Raw genomic sequence first — 8,478 nt, 5'->3', positions numbered from 1 at the left:
AGTCTAGGGGAAAAAAAAAAGGTTTCTATGTAGCTTAAGTCTATGTTCATATGGCCCCCTCTTTTTCAAATATTTTTGTTGTATTATACAAGTAATAGTTACAGATACACAAATGGATATACATACATATACACGAAAAACAAAAGGTATATCTTTCTTCCTACTTCCTTAACCAGAGTAAATGATGTTCAATAATGTGACATTTATCTACCCTGATGTTTTTTACGCATTCATATTCGTGCATGGTTATATTGTTGTGATCCAATGACCTAGTGCCTCTTAAACTCTCTCTTCTCCAGGACAACTGCTCAATCAGCGTATATGAATCTGCTGGGTTTCTTAAACATTTATACAGATGTCACAGAGATATTCAGTATGACTGTGAACAGGCATTCTGAGAGGAATTAGTAAGGTATTAACTTAGGCCAGCCCTCCTTGTGAAAACTGGGATGAAATCTTCATGAATCAACTTTTGCAGACGGCTTTTTAAAAGTCCTGACTACAATGAAGCAAGCACATTTCAATAATTCTGAAAATGTCATGGAGTTTGAATTGGATTTGGTTTAGAAAAAGATTAGATGAAACCACGAAAGGGCTTTAAAACCCAACAGCAGATGAAAAGTAATGAATGAGGGCAAATGTATACCTGAGAAGACCTTGCACAGCATCCAGGGCAAAGACAGACTAAGAGTGCATAGAAATCACCATGGGATGAAAGGTAAGGACAATGGGGGTAAAGGAGCATTCACGAAATACACATGAACAGGGGAAAAATGAGCATGTAGGTTTGGTGAAATTCCACAGTGCAGAGTTACCAGAAAAAACATGAATTAAAAGTGCAGTGGCTAGCTGGCCAGATTTTCTGCGGAGACAGTGAGGGAAAGGGGATGGTGTAAACGGGTAAAGAGCTCCGGGTGGGCCTTCCTTGCAGAATAGCGCATTCTGCAAAAGGATCCCAGGAGGGCAGCACTTGACAAAAAAAGCTTTCAGGCCCTCCGGCTCTCTTGGGAGTCCGGGAGGAGGCGGGGCTTCTCGGAGGGGCGGGTACCGGGGGTGGGGCTGAGTCGTTGGCAGCAGCTCTGTGGTACCCGACAAGGGGCAGGGCCATGCTAGGGGCGGAGCTGCGCAGGCGGTCGCCAATGTGCCTGCAGGCGAGGGGGCGGAGCTGTCCCTAGGCAGCTCAGGTGGGGCCTTGGCTGTGGCGGAGGAGTCATCGGGAGCCCAGCCCCTGAGGGGAGACTGAAGGCGGGGCGCGGCAGAACAGGGCGGAGTGGGACGCGACTGCTGTTGGCCAGCGGCTCCAGGCCTCGCGTCCACCTGTCCGCCAGCTCGTGCTGCGGTCGGTCCGTGGGGCCCGCGCCGGCCCGGGCCCATGGCGGCGTCGGGGGCTCTGTCTGCGGCGGCGGCAGCAGCGGCCCTGTCGGGCGTGGCAGTGCGGCTGGCGCGCTCAGCCGCGATCCGCAGCTCGTACGGTGCCTTCTGCAAGGGGCTCACGCGCACGTTGATCACCTTCTTCGACCTGGCCTAGCGTCTGCGCATGAACTTCCCCTATTTCTACATCGTGGCCTCGGTGATGCTCAACGTGCGCCTGCAGGTGAGGATCGAGTGAACGCCCGCTACCACCTCCGCCCGGCCGCGAAGGCAGGGGCATCAGCATGAAGGATCACTGGGCCGGGGGCCGCCGGGACGCTCCGGGGGACGAGGAAGGGGCGGATCAGGCCTCCGGGCCCTAGACCTCCGCCGAGGACGCAGCCACCGAGCCCTGGCTCTGGCCAGCCACTTCGCGGCCGGTGACGAACTGCACTGAAACTCTCAAAACGGGCCCTTTGAATCGAACTCGAGAAAATTATCTGAGTGCAGCCGACCTGTTGCCTCACTTTGGCCGAAGGGGGGAGCAGAAGGAAGAAATTCTTCAGTAGGAACATGAATGACTGACCCTGACCGAAAAGGTAGGAGGCCAGAGGTTGGCCTTGCGGGCTGGAGGGAGGTGGTGGCCATGACATCTAGATGTCCAGGCTGCCGGGTGGCTTGGGGAGATGAGGAAGGGACCTGAGGAAACCAGCCTGGAAAGCTGCCTGGCCGAGAGCAGGCAAGGCAGGGTGCATGCAGGCCCTCTGGACTCCCTTGTCATATATCCAAGATGGGGATGAGGGGCAGCTGCCTGGGCATCTCCGAGGGTCAGCCCATCACCTCGGCCCACGGCCCCGGTAGTGTCACCTGAACACAGGGGAATAGAGGGAAATGGCCCAGGAGAGGCCCAGAAAGCCCTGGAAGAGAGCAGATGCTGGCCCCCTTGTCCTCCACCCCTCGAGAGGCAGCCTGGACGGATGGTTGTGTTCTTGGCCCAAGCCCAGGTCTGTCTCTTTCTCAGCCCTTCACAAGACTTCCTCCTGGCAGGTCTCTGGGACTGCTCTCTGCCTGCTCCTGCTGTCTCTCTTGCTCCTCTCCACCCTCCAAAGCTTTGCATCAGGGGACAGGGAAGAGTGGGAAAGACGTGTTCCTCCCAGCCCTGCCCCATCTCAGCCACGCTGCCTCCACCTCCTATCAGTGCCCTCCTGGTGCCACAGAATGCACTGCTCCAGTCCTGGACAGCCTCAAGCAGCCCCTGTGTCCCAAAGGATTTGGGAAAGTGGGGGTCTCCTTGAGTGGAGGGCAGCTGTCAGGCTGGGATGGGAGAGCAGATGGAGAAGAGGCTTGTAGGGTAGGCGACAGTTGGGGAGACAGGGACGTCTTTGGGTGAGGAGGCAACTCTCAAGTCCCAATGTTTTTCTTGCAAGAACTGGTGTTATAGAAGGTGAACTGCCCCTTTTGTGGTCAAAAGAATCAAATCCCTGCCTGGGCACCCCTGCCCCTAGAGTTGCCTGGGGAGCGCCCGAGAGAAGGGACTGACCCCTCGAGGAGAGGCAGGGCCTTCCAGGTGGAGAGCCCGAGGGGAGGGGTGGCCTGGTGATCCAGTACTGGCATGAGGGAGGAAGGATGGAGCTAGAGACACTCTGGCGGAGCTCTGTTCTCCCCACCTGCTGAGCTCTGGGAAGGGAGACATTTGCCCTTGTCACATAGATCAGAAGTAGGGGAGCTGAACCTGCCTCTGGGCCTGAATTCCCCACGTGCCCCCCAGTCTCTGGGAGACCTGGCACAGTGGGATGGGGGAAGGGAGCACAGGCTCCCAAGGGACCTAGAGAGAAAGGCCCGTGGCAGGGAAGGTGGGGTGTGTGGCAAGTCACAGGGAAGAACCAGGGGACAGTCTAAGCTGAGATGGTCACAGGAGAGATGAGTCCCAGAACCCCCTGGGGAGCAAGGTCCTCACACACAGTCAGGCCTCCCCACCCCAACCCAAGCCCCACCCAAGGCTTAACCAGGGGTTCCTTGGTGTTGAGTGGCACAGGCCTCTCAGTTTGGGTGGGGGTGTTGGCTGGCTCCTGGGGCCAAGTGTAATAGGAGGCAAGGGATACAAGTGGGTGGGGTGGAGCTGAGACCCACGCATGACCCCATGTCTCTGTCTCCAGGCTGTCCCTCCTGCTAGGATCACACAGGAGCATCTGCTCTGGATGGGCCTGCAGCGGTCCTGGCTGTGCTGCTGACTGGTGCACCAGGAGCGGCACTGAGGGGAGCCGGGAGAGGCCCTGGCCCTCACCCCCATCCCACATCCACATCTGCCCCCTCACTGATTGCTTGCGGTCCTGGTCCTCAGTTCCTCGGACTAAGAACCACAGCAGCCTGGTTGCCCCTGGGACAGAGGGGCTGAGCCTCACACCATGTGCCCTTCTCAGCCACCCAGGTCCCGGCTGAAGAGCTCTGCCTGCCTCACCCCGAGGCCTGAGGCTGCACCCGGGCTACCACGTGCCCCCCGCAGATTCCCACAGACGGAAGGGCGCTGATGGCTTCCTCCCTTGTGCCAAGTTGCCTGGAAACCCCTGGTCCTGGTGGCCCCTCCTCCACCCCAACTGTGTCCCTCCAGGACCACTTCCGGGAGACTGCCAGCCTTTGGACTGCATCCCTGGAGTTCTGAGAGACTGTGACATGGGCTGCAGGGGAGGAGAGGAGCGGAGGACCAGGGGCCTCCTTGGGGCTGATGCGTAAATGTGCCCTTTTCAAGTTTGGATCTCACGCTCTGGGTGACTGGATCCCCAGCCGCAGCTTCTTCCTGGGCCAGCCTGAGAGGACCTGAGGAGGGCACTAGGGAGGGTCTTTACTTAATATGTGCGTGCCTGTGTGTGAATGTGTGTGTGAGTGTGCATGTTGAGTGCATGTGTGAGTGTGGGATGTGTGTGGGCATGTATGTGCGAGTATGTATGCACATGCATGAGGGCTTCAGTGTGTGAGTGTGTGAGGGGGGTGTGTGGATGAGTGTGTGGGTATGAGTACAGATGCATGAATGCACAGATGTTTGTGTGTGAATGTGCGGATGTGAGTGTGTATGTGTGTGAATACACGTGTCAGTGTGCATTTGTGAATGGGTGTGTGTCTGTGCACAAGTGTGTGATTGCTTGTGCACACACAAGTGACTATGTGCTGCAGAGGGTGCAGAGCTGTTTAGCTGGTGTGCAGTGCAGGACGGGCTCCCTGTCCTTCCCAGGCTCGTGGCTCTGTTGGAGCTGCCTGGGCCCTGGGAGGCTGCTTCCCAAAGTGGAGAAAGTATGTTGGAGATTCAGGGGCCCCAGGATCAGAGACCCCTCGTCACCTGCAGAGAATCCCCACTTCTTGTGGGGCTCTGGCTGGGGCTGTCCGCCCCCAAAGATGTTGGCCGTGGGAGGGGCGGGGACACGTCCTCAGCACGTGCTCCTGCCACTGCTCTTCTTACCGTTTTGATCTTGAGTCCTTTGCTGCTTCTGCTGTCCCGCCTCTTCCTCATCTCCAGACTGGGCCCCTGCTGCTCTCTTTGCACTTTATTTGCAGTCTGTTTTTCAGGCAGTGGAGCTTACACACAATCACTGACTTGAAAAAGACCACTGCTCCTTTTCTGTGTGTGATGAACTCTGCACCAGTCAGCGCAGTCTGGTCAGAGAAATGTTCTTGTTTCCAGTGTTGTCACATCTTGTGTCTGTCTAAGTTAATAAAAAATATTCTTTGAATTGAATAAAATAAAAACTGGAGGCCTCTTGTTTCTGGTGTGGTGCCCCCTTGGAGGAGAGGGGCTAGGGGTGAGCTCACCCTACTCTGGTGGCCAGAAGCTGGGGCAGGGGAGCATCCTGAGGGCTATAATTGGGTGGGGTCATGGCAGGGATGGTGGCCTGTTCAGAAGATGCTCTGAGACAGGACTTGACTTGGAGTGCTGCTCCCATGATGAGAAGTCAGCAGCACAGGCCTGGCCTAAGATGAAGCGACTGTCCCAGTTTGTCCCATTCACAAACTATTTGAATAACCAGACAGCTAAGCGTTTTCTTTATTTTAAAGCCTGGTGTTAGAAAGCACTTAATTCAGTTGAACCCCAAGGATGGGCTGGGGTAGGTGAGGTGAAATGGACCGTCTGCAGATCACTTTGTGTCACCCGGAGGCCCCTCTGCCGCAGCAGGTGGCAGGGACCCATCGCTTCCCTGGCAGCCAGGTTGGTGCTCGTTTTGAAGAAGATCAACGTTGGGGACCAGAGACCAGCTTCCCTTCCCTCCACCTTAGACTCAAGCTGTCCCATCACAGGGCCTGGGGTGGGGACTCCGAGGGGGAGGGAGCCGGGGTGGTGGTCAGAGGCTGGGGGAAGGAGGCCTGCAGAGAAGCACAGCACCCCCCTCAGAGGAAGGAAGGTAGGGCCCTCTTCTGCGCACAGAAACAGAAACGTCAGGTCGTGGGGTGGCTGAGACCTGTGCTTAAGCAGAGTCCCACAACAGGACCAAGGCTCTGAGCTACTGGCAGATCTTAAGGCCTGGCCCTGACATTCCCTGAGGGTCCTGTCACCCCACTGGAGGGACTCATTCTCTGCTCCACATCCTCCCTGTCTGTCTCCTGACTCTGCCCACCCTTAGACCAGGATCCAGCTCAGACCCCACCTCCACGCCTGCATTCACCTACCCAGGCAGGGAGGAAGAGCACACAGCCTCCCCAGCCCTTATCTGGGCACCCTCGGCGCCCCCAAGAGATGATTGTCTGCTCTCCCTCCTTAGCTTCAGCCTCTGGTCTCAGCCAGACCTCTCCTGCTGTGTCTTTCCTGCCATCTCCTGCTCTGCTCCTTCAATTCCACCACCCTGAGCTAAGGGCTGACTCAGCATCTGGGCCCAGGCACAGCCTGTGGCTTCTGGTCCAGTGTTCTCGCTGCCTCTGGGTCTCCTTCTTGGCACCCATGATTGTCCTGGGCCTGAGGCTGCTTCTGAGCCTGCACCCTGCACCCCGTCCAGCTCTCAGCTCCCTGCACCCACTTGCCCAGCCCTTCCAGGGAGGCCCATTCCAGCCCTTCTGCTGCCCCCCACACCCAACCAGGCAGGAGGAAGATGCCCAGACAGTGCCTAGCCATGAAAGCCAGCACGGTGGGGCTTCCCCTCTGGCCAGAGCACCTCCTGGGGCCTATGACCGACTTTCCCAACCTTCACAAACAGTAGGCCTCCATGGGCCACAGCTCCCCACCAAGGCACTGGGTATCCCCCCCAACCCTGTGCACTCAGAGACAATCTCACTCCCCACTGCCCCGCTGACAGTGGCAGAAGCTCCTGATTATCTTGAGGCTGTGTTCCGCCTCAGCACTGGGAACCAGGCTGAACCTGGGAGCCTCTGCCTCTTCTGCAGAGCAGTCCCCAAGGCTACCTCAGGCCAGCTTCTCCCTTGCCTGGTCACCAAGCCCTTCTCGAGGCTTCCCTCAGTGGCTGCCATGACAGCCCTCCCTCTCTGTGGCCACCACAGTGTCCATCTGCAGCAACCGCCACTGCTCATCCACCCACAACACCCCTTACCCAGAAATCCGAGGTCTCCTCAGGAATCCCTCCTTCCCCTGCCTCCCACACCCCAATTTATGCCACACATCCCCTGTAGCTCATTAACATTCACCCTGATAATGGGGTCACAGTGGCACCCAGAGGGCCTCAGGGAAGGCGATTCTTCAGAGACCCTCAACCGCTCATTTGGCAAGACATATTTCCTGGACTCCTCTCCATGCCCGACCCCAAAGTAGGCCCTGAGCACTGAACCCATGGACCAGACAGAGGAGCCCACACAGACCATGTGAGAGCATAATAGGTGCAGGGCTCATGGGAGGGTTCAGTCAGGAGGAATGCGACCCCTCGTGTACCCAGGAAGTAATCTGGGGTGTCGTTGCTACGGCCAGCTCCAGGTCCAAGGTTAACTCAGAGCAGCCTGGCCACCCGGACCAGCAGAGCCATAGATGACTTTCCCAGTTCCCAGAGACTGGCAGCCAAAGATTGCATTTTTACATGGTGTAGATTAAAAAGAAATGTCAGGACACATGTGGCAGGAATTCCAATGAATGCCCCAGACACAACTGGAAGGTAATTCCATCGATGTTCTCGAGGCAATTGTTCTGGAAAGTCTTATCGAAAGTTGCTTCCAGGTGAATACCACGGCAGATCGGAGCACTTTTTAAAGCATTTTTTATTCAGATGTTGTGCACATCCTTAACCCAGACCCTGTGGAGTGTTCTCCATCCTGCTTTTCCTACCTCTCTCTACAACAGGGTTTTGCACCCAGGAGTACAGAGGGCAAAGCCCCAGCCCAGGAATGAAAGGCCAGTGGGTTCCAGCTCCACAGATCACCAGCTCTGGGCATGTGGGCATGGCACCGTGCCTCGCTGCACCCGTTTCCTGGCCTACACGCACAGTAGTGCAGGCCCCAGGGAAGCAACTTCTCAGTTCTCTTTGATGTTTTGAGACCAGTAGACTATTTTCTCTATGTTTCTGTTTTCTCATTTTCTATGACTTCATGATGATGGCAACTCTCCATGTACATGCCACCTGCGAAATACTGCAGTTTGACTTTGCCTTGCTGGGCGCCCTTTCTGCAAGGTCAAATTTAACAGAAAGCCAGTCTCTGTCACCCTGGGAATCCCAGTCATATGGCTAAAGCAGAGGCTCTACAACCTCATCTTGACACCCATTCCTCCCACTCCCTTTCTGTGCCCCAAGACCTCTCTTCTCATCCCCTTAGCATCTATGTCTTTTTTTTAGAAATGTCTGTTCAGCTTTTCTGCCCATTTTTTTCATTTTCTTATATTGAGTTTCCTGATTTGTTTGTATATTTTGGAAATTAAACCCTTGATAAATTAGGAGTATGGTATTAACGTATACACACTGCTGCTGCTGCTAAGTCGCTTCAGTCGTGTCCGACTCTGTGCGACCCCATAGATGGCAGCCCACCAGGCCCCGCCGTCCCTGGGATTCTCTAGGCAAGAACACTGGAGTGGGTTGCCATTTCCTTCTCCAATGCATGAAAGTGAAAAGTGAAAGCGAAGTCGCTCAGTCGTGTCCGACTCTTCGTGACCCCATGGACTGCAGCCTACTAGGCTCCTCCATCCATGGGATTTTCCAGGCAAGAGTACTGGAG

At 55.9% G+C, this 8,478-nt stretch overlaps 1 pseudogene; it reads left to right on the top strand.

Moving 5' to 3' along the window:
• The first annotated feature begins 1,142 nt into the window (after positions 1-1,142).
• Positions 1,143-5,101, top strand: LOC139181084 (small integral membrane protein 10-like protein 2A; annotated as a pseudogene).
• The last annotated feature ends 3,377 nt before the right edge of the window (positions 5,102-8,478 follow it).

Source organism: Bos indicus, chromosome X (assembly GCF_029378745.1).
Source record: "Bos indicus isolate NIAB-ARS_2022 breed Sahiwal x Tharparkar chromosome X, NIAB-ARS_B.indTharparkar_mat_pri_1.0, whole genome shotgun sequence".
Classification (NCBI taxonomy): domain Eukaryota; kingdom Metazoa; phylum Chordata; class Mammalia; order Artiodactyla; family Bovidae; genus Bos; species Bos indicus.
The sequence above is the reverse complement of the archived record's forward strand: the minus strand, read 5'-3'. Positions and strand labels throughout refer to the sequence as shown.